The sequence below is a fragment of the Oncorhynchus tshawytscha genome, linkage group LG10 (assembly GCF_018296145.1).
Source record: "Oncorhynchus tshawytscha isolate Ot180627B linkage group LG10, Otsh_v2.0, whole genome shotgun sequence".
Taxonomy (NCBI): Eukaryota; Metazoa; Chordata; class Actinopteri; order Salmoniformes; family Salmonidae; genus Oncorhynchus; species Oncorhynchus tshawytscha.
Genome location: NC_056438.1, coordinates 19718513 through 19733725, shown reverse-complemented (window position 1 = coordinate 19733725; position 15213 = coordinate 19718513). Strand labels below are relative to the sequence as shown.

Sequence of the window (15213 nt, the reverse complement as noted above, 5' to 3'; positions counted from 1 at the left end):
TTTGCATTTGTTTGGTTGTTACATTGTAGTTAATGTGCATGAACTTTGTTTTTGCTACTGTCATCTAGGCCGATGTCATTTCTGGGTGAGATTCAATTCTATAGGCTATAGGAATATAAATAGACTCTGAATAATAAAACCATATTCATCTTAGTGGTCTAGAAATCGTGTAGCCTTGTAGGCCAAGTTGACATTGATTAACAGTAGAGGCTGCCTGCCCTGAACACATTCAAATCATTTGCATTTGTCCCTCTGGAAAAAGGAACGTCCATTAGGTGAGAAATGTCATTTGAAACACCTCCCATTAGCTACTTTGCCTAACAACCGAGACCACCTTCCGTCAGTTTCCTCACACCTCCGCCAATTTCCGTGCGTCTAAATTGACACCCGATGGCGTGTGTGGTAGGTAGCCTACTCAAACCTCAAGACTCCATAGCTGGTCTCAGTCTGGAACGGAATCTAGGTTATGCGCGGCTATTAGGCCCAGCTACAGATGCCGAGGGCTGTTTTTAAGATGAATAGGTTTTTAATGCGCCCATGTGGTCCGTGGACTGGGCTACTCCGGGGCCTCTTTTTCCTTCAACAGATGCTACAGCGAGGAGAGATCTAATTCTGCACGGCTCTGCCGTTGTAGCTCTTGGCAGAAGCCCCTAATGAGGCTTTGCGTCCCGAATATCTCCCTCTTCACTTTGTAGTCCACTACATAGGGAATAGGGTGGCATTTGATATGCACGCAGAGTCTTCGTCAGCAGTGGGCGTAGTAATCTGATGGGAACATCAGCCTTGGACAATGGAGGGTGGTTTTCATCGAAGGAGTGGAGGGGCAGCAATGGGAGTACTTTGTGAGTGGGCCTAATGCTTGAGTATGCGATTGTGCTCTAATTCAATTGACTTGTCACTTCTAAGTTCTGTTACCTTCATTTGTGAGGTAAGTAGAGCTATGTCTAGAACTAATGTAAAATGTAAGTAATGGGAAACCGTGGCGATGTTCACACTCGCTACCCTTTCACACTTCCTTAAATGGAAAGAGAGAGTCACAGGAGAAATAGACCCAACGTTTTACTTCATCGCACAAAATAAAAAGTCATGTTGTTACATGTTTGAAACATGGTGATTACACAAGTTATTACTCGTTGACAAGTGTTTAAGAGAAGAAGAACCCCCACTTTCCCAACACACACTATATTTCCTGTATACTGTCAAAATGACCACGTACTGCCATGTAAAGCCTGAATAAAGTAATGCATTCACATGGAGTGCATATGCATGGTCCACATTTTGGCTTTCTAGCAAATGTACTGGTGACTGTGATGAGTTATCCTGAAGACCATCCCTCATTTCGCTGCTTTGATGTTTAGGGTGTTCACCTCTACATTATCCAACTCCCCCGCTGCCCTCCTCCATCTCTACACGTGTCAATCTCTTCTTCAAGTTACATTGGCCTGTTTTTTCATGGACTTTTCATGGACTCGTTGCCTCACTCTCTCTCTCATTCTCTACCTCTTTCTTTCTCTCCCAGTCTCTTGTCTATTTCCATCCTCTTGTCCATTCCACTCTCACCGCTCTCCCTCTTACCTTCTGTCTCTCTCTCCTGTCACACTTTTTCAAGCCTCTCTCTCTTCCTGTCATTCTCTGTCTCGCTCTCTCACTCCTCTCAGAGCGCAGTGACTAGACGTGGCAAATTAAAAACGTGTCACATTCAGGCACTAATTATACAGCTACACAGCAGGGGACACTCGGTGACTAAAGGTAGGTCAGAGAAGGGAGCTGGGGAATGAGGGAGGGAGAGAGGGAGGGGTGCTGGATGGATGTATTGAAAAAGGTGGAATGGTTGCAACATAGGAAAAGGTAGGTGAAGGAAGAGGACGAGGGGTTGGATGGATGGAACATAGGGAAAGGTAGGTGAAGGAAGAGGACGAGGGGTTGGATGGATGGAACAAGGGAAAGGTAGGTGAAGGAAGAGGACGAGGGGTTGGATGGATGGAACATAGGGAAAGGTAGGTGAAGGAAGGGGACGAGGGGTTGGATGGATGGAACAAGGGAAAGGTAGGTGAAGGAAGGGGACGAGGGGTTGGATGGATGGAACATAGGGAAAGGTAGGTGAAGGAAGGGGACGAGGGGTTGGATGGATGGAACAAGGGAAAGGTAGGTGAAGGAAGAGGACGAGGGGTTGGATGGATGGAACATAGGGAAAGGTAGGTGAAGGAAGGGGAAGAGGGGTTGGATGGATGGAACATAGGGAAAGGTAGGTGAAGGAAGAGGACGAGGGGTTGGATGGATGGAACATAGGGAAAGGTAGGTGAAGGAAGAGGACGAGGGGTTGGATGGATGGAACGAGGGGGAAAGGTAGGTGAAGGAAAGGAGAGTGAAGGAAGGGGAAGAGGGGTTGGATGGATGGAACAAGGGGAAAGGTAGGTGAAGGAAGAAGTGAAGGAAGGGGAAGAGGGGTTGGATGGATGGAACAAGGGGAAAGGTAGGTGAAGGAAGGGGACGAGGGGTTGGATGGATGGAACGAGGGGAAAGGTAGGTGAAGGAAGAGAGTGAAGGAAGGGGACGAGGGTTTGGATGGATGGAACAAGGGGAAAGGTAGGTGAAGGAAGAGAGTGAAGGAAGGGGAAGAGGGGTTGGATGGATGGAACATAGGGAAAGGTAGGTGAAGGAAGAGGACGAGGGGTTGGATGGATGGAACAAGGGGAAAGGTAGGTGAAGGAAGAGGACGAGGGGTTGGATGGATGGAACAAGGGGAAAGGTAGGTGAAGGAAGAGGACGAGGGGTTGGATGGATGGAACAAGGGGAAAGGTAGGTGAAGGAAGGGGACGACGGGTTGGATGGATGGAACAAGGGGAAAGGTAGGTGAAGGAAGAGGACGAGGGGTTGGATGGATGGAACATGGGGAAAGGTAGGTGAAGGAAGGGGACGAGGGGTTGGATGGATGGAACAAGGGGAAAGGTAGGTGAAGGAAGGGACGAGGGGTTGGATGGATGGAACAAGGGGAAAGGTAGGTGAAGGAAGGGGACGAGGGGTTGGATGGATGGAACAAGGGGAAAGGTAGGTGAAGGAAGAGAGTGAAGGAAGGGGAAGAGGGGTTGGATGGATGGAACATAGGGGAAAGGTAGGTGAAGGAAGGGGACGAGGGTTTGGATGGATGGAACAAGGGGAAAGGTAGGTGAAGGAAAGGGACGAGGGGTTGGATGGCTGGAACAAGGGGAAAGGTAGGTGAAGGAAGGGGACGAGGGGTTGGATGGATGGAACAAGGGGAAAGGTAGGTGAAGGAAGGGGACGAGGGGGGGTTGGATGGATGGAACAAGGGGAAAGGTAGGTGAAGGAAGGGGACGAGGGGTTGGATGGATGGAACAAGGGGAAAGGTAGGTGAAGGAAGGGGACGAGGGGTTGGATGGATGGAACAAGGGGAAAGGTAGGTGAAGGAAGGGGACGAGGGGTTGGATGGATGGAACAAGGGGAAAGGTAGGTGAAGGAAGGGGACGAGGGGTTGGATGGATGGAACAAGGGGAAAGGTAGGTGAAGGAAGGGGACGAGGGGTTGGATGGATGGAACAAGGGGAAAGGTAGGTGAAGGAAGGGGACGAGGGGTTGGATGGATGGAACAAGGGGAAAGGTAGGTGAAGAAAGGGGACGAGGGGTTGGATGGATGGAACAAGGGGAAAGGTAGGTGAAGGAAGGGGACGAGAGGGTTGGATGGATGGAACAAGGGGAAAGGTAGGTGAAGGAAGAGAGTGAAGGAAGAGGACGAGGGGTTGGATGGATGGAACAAGGGGAAAGGTAGGTGAAGGAAGAGAGTGAAGGAAGGGGACGAGGGGTTGGATGGATGGAACAAGGGGAAAGGTAGGTGAAGGAAGGGGACGAGGGTTTGGATGGATGGAACAAGGGGAAAGGTAGGTGAAGGAAGAGATTGAAGGAAGGGGACGAGGGGTTGGATGGATGGAACATAGGGAAAGGTTAGAGACAGAAAAAAGGGTGAGTGAATGAGAAGTTGAGGGAAGAACAGAGAGGAGGGTGGAGTCAAGAGGATTCAAATTGGAATGACTCAAAAATGTACGTGAATCGATATGCGTTAAGACACAAGTGCCAGTACACGTTATACTTTAAGGAACAGGAATTGAACCAGAACGATCACCTTGTGAGAATCTCCCCTAGACATACATTATCCTTATCCCAGACACACTTAACACACACACACACACACACACACACCTTTATTCCTATCTCAGCATCTCCCATTATCAACTACACGCTGGGCTAATGAAAGATCGAATCTGTTATTACTCTCCGTGAGTTAGGAGTGGGACTGGAAGGGAAGCTGGTCGCTAATGCTGTACACACACACACACACAAACACACACACACACACAAACATCAGGCCGATGGCGTTGGGTCACATTGGCTGGGTCTCTGTACAGAGAGTGCACCACCCTTGGAGATGCATGTGTCTACCACACACACACACACACACACACACACAGTAGAAGATAAATGGCTTCATTAGATGTGATATGATTTTAGCCTATGCTAGGGTTTTGGATGCTCCAATGCGTACGATCAGATTGGGAGTTGTTAAAGGGTTTGAGGGTTGCATGCCTCTTGAGCTGGTCTGGTCTATCAGCCTAAATCAGTCTGCTCTCTCCCTGTCTCTCTCTCCCTGTCTCTCTCTCCCGGTCTCTCTCTCCCGGTCTCTCTCTCCCTGTCTCTCTCTCCCTGTCTCTCTCTCCCTGTCTCTCTCTCCCTGTCTCTCTCTCCCTGTCTCTCTCTCCCTGTCTCTCTCTCCCTGTCTCTCTCTCCCCGTCTTTATCTCCGTCTCTCTCTCCCGGTCTCTCTCTCCCTATCTCTCTAACCTAAAAGGGTTCTTCAGCAGTCCCCATACCAGAACCCTTTTGGATTCCATGTGTAACCATTTCCACAGAGGGTGTAAAAGAAGGGTTCTCCCTGGCACTGAAAATGGTTCTCCTATGGGGACAGCCCAAGAACCCTTTTGGAACCTTTTCTAAGAGTGTAGGTCATTGTAAACGTGTGTGTGTGGGTGGGTGTCTCCCCTCGACTGCTTCCAGATTCTCAATAATGAATGAATCGTCTGCTAATTTAATGCCGAATAAAAGGCTGGTTAACTAGGCTAAGTGTTTCAAGTAAGAAATGAAAACACAACAGGATCTGAAAACAGAAAGGTTGCTGAAAGTGTAATCGGGAGGGGGCGTGGGGGTGGGGGGAGATTGTTACTGTAGGTTATATTATTAATGTACTTTATGGTGAATTAGTGACTATTTGTATGGGTACAATCAAACCTTAATTCAACCATAAATCCACCCTTACGTTTCCCTAAAAAGGAAGGATGTATTTTCCATTGAGGGATTTCTGTTGTGTGGATAGGAGTGTATAAGAAGCAGTAAGCTTAGTCACACGGATCCTGGGGCAAAAATGATTAGCGAATATCTACTGTTAAGTTTAATAGGGGGATAAAGAAGAAAAGGGTAGGAGCTTGGAGTTCACTGGAGGGAGGAGAGGCAGATAGAGAGAGAAGAGGAAGAAACTCAGGGAGAAAGGCAGAGTATGGGGAGCTGCTTGTCTCCTAGCTGCACAGTGAAGCATCCTCAGCAGCAGGCACTTGTTTTTGCTCCTCTAACTGAAAAGGCCAAGTTCTGTGTGAGAGAGAGTTTACGAGCCGAAAGCGTCGGGAGATATGAATAGAGCTTTCAGCTGATGTGGCAGAAAAGAACAGGCTAGCCACTACACTACACAGCTGGCTCACTGAGAGAGAAACTAGTAAGGTAGCCAGCCAGGCGGGTAGCCAGCCAGGGAGGGCAGGTAGGCAGGGTAGTAGTGGGGTGTCCTTTTCTGTCTCTCTGCTCCCTGGGTTATGAGATCAAGCAGGCAGACACACACATGGACATGTCTGTCACACACAAACACACAAAACACACACACACACACACACACACTGTGCATTACACTGAATACTCAGACGACCTTACTTAACTACCCCTTTGAAGCGTGTGAGTGTGTGGGCTTCATATATCACAGCCACTGTGTGTGTGAAGTGAGAGTCCAACACACACAATGCCCAGACAGCATGTCAGAAGCCCAGACACACACACACACCACATGAGGTTTCAGGAATGAATGGTAGTCTGATACATTGTGGTTCTTTAGGTTCACTAGTTGTATAGGTTTCAGTCCCCGGGTACTTAGCTGAGTAACTGTCAAAATCACAATATGAGAAGATCTCCACCTGTAACAGACAGACTGGCAGAATGGTCTCTCTACAGTTATAGGGGACTGGTGGACTGCGTGCTCACACACACAGTGAAAAGCAATGGGGGCTCTCTCTGCTCTCCAGTACATCTGGATGAAGAGCAGTGCCCTGAGGTGCAACACAATAATATCCATCCACATGGCCTTTAGATCAGCAGGCTGGCCCACTGAGATCTACGATTCTGATCCTCCTGATCCACTGGTTAAACAAAGCTAATCGGCCTTGGCCTGGGTGTGTGTAGGAGAGTTGGGGAGAGAGGGGAGACAGGGGCAAGGGGTGGTGCCCCCCAAATCGCCCCAGGTTTCCTCTGATCTAGGATCCGCTCTCAGCACGTGGCCCCTCTGTCAACCCCACCCCAGCCTCCCAGTCCGCCGGTCCTCTCTGAGCCAGACCAAATGCCTCCGTGAGGGGGGATGATCCTGCTTAGAGGGGACAGTGTGAACCAAGCTAATGAGTGGCCTGGCCTCACCACGGCTGGGCTGAGCTGGTCTGGGATTGACCACAGGGCAATCGTCCTCCTGCTCCTCCTCCCCCTCCTTCCTCTCCTCCTCCCTCTCCTCCTCCTTCCCCCATCTCCTCCTTCCTCTCCTCCTCCCGTCTCCTCCTACTCCTTCCTCTCCTCCTCCCCTGTCTCCTCCTACTCCTTCCTCTCCTCCTCCCCTGTCTCCTCCTACTCCTTCCTCTCCTCCTCCCCCCGTCTCCTCCTACTCCTTCCTCTCCTCCTCCCCTCTCCTCCTCCCCTGTCTCCTCCTACTCCTTCCTCTCCTCCTCCCCGTCTCCTCCTACTCCTTCCTCTCCTCCTCCCCCGTCTCCTCCTACTCCTTCCTCTCCTACTCCTTCCTCTCCTCCTCCCTCTTGCTCTTCCTCCTCCTACAGATGCTAAGATGTACAGACCTGACCCCACAGACCTGACCCCACAGACCTGACCCCACAGACCTGACCCCACAGACCTGACCCCACAGACCTGTGGCCTGGATTACAATTATTTATTTTTATTTGACCTTTATTTAACTAGGCAAGTAAGTTAAGAACAAGTTCTTATTTTCAATGACGGCCTAGGAACAGTGGGTTAACTGGCCTAGGAACAGTGGGTTAACTGGCCTAGCAACAGTGGGTTAACTGGCCTAGGAACAGTGGGTTAACTGGTCTAGGAACAGTGGATTAACTGGCCTAGGAACAGTGGGTTAACTGGCCTAGGAACAGTGGGTTAACTGGCCTAGGAACAGTGGGTTAACTGGCCTAGGAACAGTGGGTTAACTGGCCTAGGAACAGTGGGTTAACTGGCCTAGGAACAGTGGGTTAACTGGCCTAGGAACAGTGGGTTAACTGGTCTAGGAACAGTGGGTTAACTGGTCTAGGAACAGTGGGTTAACTGGCCTAGGAACAGTGGGTTAACTGGTCTAGGAACAGTGGGTTAACTGGTCTAGGAACAGTGGGTTAACTGGCCAGTGGGTTAACTAGGAACAGTGGGTTAACTGGCCTAGGAACAGTGGGTTAACTGGTCTAGGAACAGTGGGTTAACTGGCCTAGGAACAGTGGGTTAACTGCCTGTTCAGGGGCAGAACGACAGATTTGTACCTTGTCAGCTTGGGGGTTTGAACTTGCAACCTTCTGGAGACTTTTATCTCCCTCACCAACTTTAAACATCTGCTATCTGAGCAGCTAACCGTTCGCTGCAGCTGTACATAGTCCATCGTTATATAGCCCACCCAATTTACCTACCTCAGCCCCATACTGTTTTTATTTTATTTACTTTTCTGCTCTTTTGCACACCAGTATCTCCACCTGCCCATGTTCATCTGATCATTTATCACTCCAGTGTTAATCTGCTAAATTGTAACTATTCGCTCCTATGGCCTATTTATTGCCTACCTCCTCAAGCCATTTGCACACACTGTATATAGACTTTATTTTTTCTACTTTGTTATTGACTTGTTAATTGTTTACTCCATGTGTAACTCTGTTGTCTGTTCACACTGCTATGCTTTATCTTGGCCATGTCGCAGTTGCAAATGAGAACTTGTTCACAACTAGCCTACCTGGTTAAATAAAGGTGAAATAAAATAAATAAATAAATAAAACTAGTCCAACTCTCTAACCACTAGGCTACCCTGCCGCCCCAATTATCACCTCTGTGTGTGTGTGTGTGTGTGTGTGTGTCAGTACCTGTTTGTGTGTGTGTTCCAACCAAGGTGTGTTCCTATCCCCCTCAGCTTGGTAAGGCGAGGCCTTCATTTGCATGCCTGGCTCAAAGTTATGCAGAAAAGCACATAAACACAAAGCAATGGATAAAGCCACAGTTATTCTGTTATCTCCCATTCCTGAGAAACTAGATCTATTCAAAACAGTTCCTGTCTGTCTTTGAGCTAGTGGCGTCAAATGGTCTCTTTTCACCCACAAACTTTGGCTGTGTTTGAAATGGCACACTATTTAGTGCACTACTTTTGTCCAAGGCCCATAGGGAATTGTTGTTCACTATATAGGGAATAGGGTGCCATTTGAGAGACAACCTTTGTCTGTTCCTAACAGAAGTGCTCAGTTCTGTGTTTATTCATGTCAGTTTTAGTCAAACATGTTTTATGTTTATCTCTTTTGGCAACTGTGTATGAGTGCGCTTGTGTGTGTGTGTGTGTGTGTGTGTGTGTGTGTGTGTGTGTGTGTGTGCGCGCACGTTTGTGTGTCAGAGAGCAATGGGAATGTTTATCCTGACCTAGCCAGCTGAATCATGTCACAGTAACACAGTAACTGACAGTGCTTACTGACTCTTTGGGGAGGAGGAGGAGGGAGAGAGAGAGAGAGAGGGGTGGATGAGGACATGAGGTCTGGCACTGGTGGCGAGAGAGAGAGGAGGAGAGGCCGGTGATTGACTGGGGAGGGAGAGAGGAATGGAGAAAGTGGGAGTAGAGGAGAGTTAGCAGAGGGGTGAAGGGGCTGTGGTCTGATGTGTCGTGACCCAGATAGTGAGTGATGGCCAATTGATCATCATCACCCTGAGAGCTTCTTCCTGTGTGCCATTAACACAGCCGAAGACACATTCTTCACAATATCTCACACACACACGCACAGAGTTGACCACAGCACACAGCTATAATACGGGAAGAGGCTATGATACTGCTTGGCCATACTACCCCAGCCTTCTCCTTCTCCTATTACTGTTATCTTTTAACCCTCATAACACTTCTTCCTGATTTATACTCTACTTACTGCTATTCATACAGGTTCATGTGATACTCCAGGGCTTTTGTATCCTTTCAGCCAGTAGTTTTCAAAGTGGTGCTCACGAGCCCAAACGGGTCCCTGAAAATTGTCAACAATTAATTGTACACTGCGTTTTTTGTTGTTGTTGCAAATTCGTATGATATGTTACGGATTCCAGTTTGTACGATATGTTACGAGTTTGTAAGTGCTTAAGATCCAGGAATGCGTCTTCAATACTACTTCATACCACCGTCTCTGTGTCCATGTGTTCGTAACTAGAACCCACTGGCATAGGGACAGCCTGTATGAATTCAGTTCCCTTCAGTCCATCTGGCCAGACCATTAGACCACATCTACAGCACTTTGAAGGGAAACCATGACCTTGTCTAGCTAGCTAGCCTATTTCTGAGGGCTTAGACTACACAAACTCCACTCAGTATAGTATCCTTAGTGATCAGGGTTCTGTTCCTTAGGCACCAAACAGAAGAAAACAGATTGAAACAGGGAGGGACTACCATGAAACTTCAATTAGGCACTGAGTCTCAAATAGCCTAAATGAATTGTTTACGAGGTTTAATGTTTCATTTGTTACATTAAAGTTGCAGTATGTAACATAAAAATGTGAGTTATAGATCTGTCATTCTCATTGAAAGCACATCTAAAAAGTGATAGATCTGTTCTATGTGCACTATTTCTATGCTTCCCATTTTTAAGTAAAATTTTTGCATCAGCTTCAAACAGCTGAAAATACAACATTTTTGGTTCTGGAAAATATATTTCACAAAGGTTTAGATGGTAAAATGATTCTCTACACTGTACTTGCTTGTTTTGTCACAAACTAAAATTAGGAAATGGCAGAGCAATTTCTGAATAGTGCATCTTTAAATAATTCAGTAACTACTCAAAACAATTATGTCAATCATCCATTTTCATCGCTAGAAAGACACTGCTAGCCGTTGGCTTCTAACAGCTGAGAACTGCTAGCTAACTGGCAAGCACAAAACAAGTCAACAACTTCGGGATTACAGAACCCGAGAAATGTACCAATCGCCCTCTAGTGGTAAGTAATAAGAACAGCAGAACATGCACAGTCAAAGAGGAGAATAATTATTGTCAAGGAATTATTCTTATTTTTTATAGAGGCATACATAAACAGAAAACACGTGCCAGTGTCTAAATGATAACACATTAGTGCAGGAAATTAAGAAATTGATTAAAATGCTGGAAGTGAATGCTGGAATTAACAATTAACTATGCAAATGAGCAAAAGCTGTGTGCATTAAGGACAGGGACGCCTGACTCTCATAAGAGCCTGTTGTGTTCAGTGATTTAAGAAAATAAACGCTGGGCTATTAATTTAAGCTTTACGGTATCTGAACTACCTGACTAGGTGTTTCCTTTTTCCGTTGCAAAACATTTTTGTTTGGTGTGCACTAATGAATATGACCCTGGATGCAAGGTGTCTGTGTACAAAATGTTGTCGGGAACGGTTGTTGTTAGTCGGCTATGAAGATAATGGAGTGAAAGAGGGAGAGAATAATGCAAGGACAGAGGTTCTCGACTCTGCATAGTAGCGCCAGTGACCAGGATGTTAGGTCTCTGTGTACAACACGTTGGAATGGGAAAAGAAGACATTGCCATAGACTGTGAACACAGTCTTTGTTGTCCACGACAACTCCATAACAAGATCCGTCTTGTATAGAGGTTGCTCCACCAACAGGATTAAATCAGATCCTCTGGCTGCTTACACACACACACATACACACACACACAGACAGACAGACAGACGCACAAACTTACACCCACATCTTACTATGCATGCCTGGAGGTATGGAGCGAGCTGGTTTTTCTCTTTTGACGTTTTCTCTCTTTCTCTTTGTCCGCCTGTCTTGTGGTAAGCACTAACATATACACACACACACACACACACACACATATTCATTTTTTTTATTGCTCCCAGTGCTGGCCAAAGTCCAACTGGAGGAGTTACATTTCCTTGGAGGCGCACCCCTCTCCTTCAGTAGCGTATCACTCACTTCTTATTCTACCTTTCACTCCCTCCTTTCTCCCCCCTCTCCTCCCCATCAACAAAAGAGCTCCCCCTCAGTGCCTTGCTGAAAGGCCACACACACACACATACACACACATCACATATGCACACACACACAGACAAACACACTTTCTCACACACATACACTTCTAACTTATTCTTAACCTCTCTCTTCTGCTAAATTGGTCTGCCTCTACTTACTATTCCCCGGTTCACTTCTCCTTCCCTCTTCCTTCTGTCTTCCTCCTTCACTTCTCCTTCGTTCTGTCTTCCTCCTTCACTTCTCCTTCCTTCTGTCTTACTTCTTCTTCCCTCTTCCTTCCTTCTGTCTGTCTTCCCCCTTCACTTCTCCTTCCCTCTTCCTTCTGTCTTCCTCCTTCACTTCTTCTTCCCTCTTCCTTCTGTCTGTCTTTCCCCTTCACTTCTCCTTCCCTCTTCCTTCTGTCTTCCTCCTTCACTTCTTCTTCCTTCTGTCTTACTTCTTCTTCCCTCTTCCTTCCTTCTGTCTGTCTTCCCCCTTCACTTCTCCTTCCTTCTGTCTTACTTCTTCTTCCCTCTTCCTTCCTTCTGTCTGTCTTCCCCCTTCACTTCTCCTTCCCTCTTCCTTCTGTCTTCCTCCTTCACTTCTTCTTCCCTCTTCCTTCTGTCTGTCTTCCCCCTTCACTTCTCCTTCCCTCTTCCTTCTGTCTTCCTCCTTCACTTCTCCTTCCTTCTGTCTTCCCTCTTCACTTCTCCTTCCTTCTGTCTTCCCCCTTCACTTCTCCTTCCTTCTGTCTTCCCCCTTCAATTTTCCTTCCCTCTTCCTTCTGTCTTCCCCCTTCACCTCAACCTTTCCTCTTCTTTCTGTTTCCCCCTTCACTTCTCCTTCCTTCTGTCTTCTGTTTCCCCCTTCACTTCTCCTTCCCTCTTCCTTCTGTTTTCCCCCTTCACTTCTCCTTCCCTCTTCCTTCTGTTTTCCCCCTTCACTTCTCCTTCCCCCTTCCTTCTGTTTTCCCCCTTCACTTCTCCTTCCTTCTGTTTTCCCCCTTCACTTCTCCTTCCCCCTTCCTTCTGTTTTCCCCCTTCACTTCTCCTTCCTTCTGTTTTCCCCCTTCACTTCTCCTTCCCTCTTCCTTCTGTTTTCCCCCTTCACTTCTCCTTCATTCCGTTTTCCCCCTTCACTTCTCCTTCCTTCTGTTTTCCCCCTTCACTTCTCCTTCCTTCTGTTTCCCCCTTCACTTCTCCTTCCCTCTTCCTTCTGTCTTCCCCCTTCACTTCTCCTTCCTTCTGTTTCCCCCTTCACCTCTCCTTCCCTCTTCCGTCTGTCTTCCCCCTTCACTTCTCCTTCCCTCTTCCTTCTGTTTTCCCCCTTCACTTCTCCTTCCCTCTTCCTTCTGTCTTCCCCCTTCACTTCTCCTTCCCTCTTCCGTCTGTCTTCCCCCTTCACTTCTCCTTCCCTCTTCCTTCTGTTTTCCCCCTTCACTTCTCCTTCCCTCTTCCTTCTGTCTTCCCCCTTCACTTCTCCTTCCCTCTTCCTTCTGTTTTCCCCCTTCACTTCTCCTTCCCTCTTCCTTCTGTCTTCCCCCTTCACTTCTCCTTCCCTCTTCCTTCTGTTTTCCCCCTTCACTTCTCCTTTCATCTTCCTTCTGTTTTCCCCCTTCACTTCTCCTTCCTTCTGATTCCCCCTTCACTTCTCCTTTCATCTTCCTTCTGTTTTCCCCCTTCACTTTTCCTTCCTTCTGATTCCCCCTTCACTTCTCCTTTCATCTTCCTTCTGTTTTCCCCCTTCACTTCTCCTTCCTTCTGATTCCCCCTTCACTTCTCCTTTCATCTTCCTTCTGTTTTCCCCCTTCACTTCTCCTTCCTTCTGATTCCCCCTTCACTTCTCCTTTCATCTTCCTTCTGTTTTCCCCCTTCACTTCTCCTTCCTTCTGATTCCCCCTTCACTTCTCCTTCCTTCTGATTCCCCCTTCACTTCTCCTTCCTTCTGATTCCCCCTTCACTTCTCCTTCCTTCTGATTCCCCCTTCACTTCTCCTTCCTTCTGATTCCCCCTTCACTTCTCCTTTCATCTTCCTTCTGTTTTCCCCCTTCACTTCTCCTTCCTTCTGATTCCCCCTTCACTTCTCCTTTCATCTTCCTTCTGTTTTCCCCCTTCACTTCTCCTTTCACCTTCCTTCTGATTCCCCCTTCACTTCTCCTTTCATCTTCCTTCTGATTCCCCCTTCACTTCTCCTTTCATCTTCCTTCTGTTTTCCCCCTTCACTTCTCCTTCCTTCTGATTCCCCCTTCACTTCTCCTTTCATCTTCCTTCTGATTCCCCCTTCACTTCTCCTTTCATCTTCCTTCTGATTCCCCCTTCACTTCTCCTTTCCTCTTCCTTCTGTCTTCTCCCTTCACTTCTCCTTCCTTCTGTCTTCCCCCTTCACTTCTCCTTCTATCTGTCTTCCCCCTTCACTTCTCCTTCTATCTGTCTTCCCCCTTCACTTCTCCTTCCCTCTTCCTTCTGTTTTGCCCCTTCACTTCTCCTTCCCTCTTCCTTCTGTCTTCCCCTTCACTTCTCCTTCCTTCGTCTTCTCCCTTCACTTCTCCTTCCTTCCGTCTTCTCCCCCTTCACTTCTCCTTCCTTCTGTCTTCTCCCTTCACTTTTCCTTCCCTCTTCCTTCTGTCTTCTCCCTTCACTACTCCTTACTTCCGTCTTCTCCCTTCACTTCTCCTTACTTCCGTCTTCTCCCTTCACTTCTCCTTCCTTCTGTCTTCTCCCTTCACTTTTCCTTCCCTCTTCATTCTGTCTTCTCCCTTCACTTCTCCTTCCTTCTGTCTTCTCCCTTCACTTTTCCTTCCCTCTTCCTTCTGTCTTCTCCCTTCACTACTCCTTACTTCCGTCTTCTCCCTTCACTACTCCTTACTTCCGTCTTCTCCCTTCACTTTTCCTTCCCTCTTCCTTCTGTCTTCTCCCTTCACTACTCCTTACTTCCGTCTTCTCCCTTCACTTTTCCTTCCCTCTTCCTTCTGTTTTCTCCCTTCACTTCTCCTTCCTTCCGTCTTCTCCCTTCACTACTCCTTACTTCTGTCTTCTCCCTTCACTTTTCCTTCCCTCTTCCTTCTGTTTTCTCCCTTCACTTCTCCTTCCTTCCGTCTTCTCCCTTCACTTTTCCTTCCCTCTTCCTTCTGTCTTCTCCCTTCACTTCTCCTTACTTCCGTCTTCTCCCTTCACTTTTCCTTCCCTCTTCCTTCTGTTTTCTCCCTTCACTTCTCCTTCCTTCCGTCTTCTCCCTTCACTTCTCCTTCCTTCCGTCTTCTCCCTTCACTTTTCCTTCCCTCTTCCTTCTGTCTTCTCCCTTCACTTCTCCTTCCTTCTGTCTTCTCCCTTCACTTTTCCTTCCCTCTTCCTTCTGTTTTCTCCCTTCACTACTCCTTCCTTCTGTCTTCCCCCCTTCCTCCACCATACCAGGCCAGTGGAAATGTCCTTCTTTCCCATATCCTCCCCTCTATCATGTTACACAGAGTTGGCAGTCGATAAGGTTTATACGTTTTAAATTGCTCTGTTCTTTTTCTTTGTTCTCTCTCTCTCTCTCACTCTCTCTCTCTCTCTTTATCTCTCTCTCTCTCTCTCTTTATCTCTCTCTCTCTTTATCTCTCTCTCTCTCTTTATCTCTCTCTCTCTACCTCTCTCTTTATCTCTCTCTCTTTCTCTACCTCTCTCTTTATCTCTCTCTTTATCTC

The 15213-nt window shown here is 47.5% G+C and overlaps 1 protein-coding gene across 1 annotated transcript in view; it reads left to right on the top strand.

Annotated features, from left to right (window-relative positions):
- LOC112237824 (ephrin-B2) overlaps positions 1-15213 on the top strand; it is a 110356-nt gene that overhangs the window by 1887 nt on the left and 93256 nt on the right. The window lies entirely within an intron of this gene.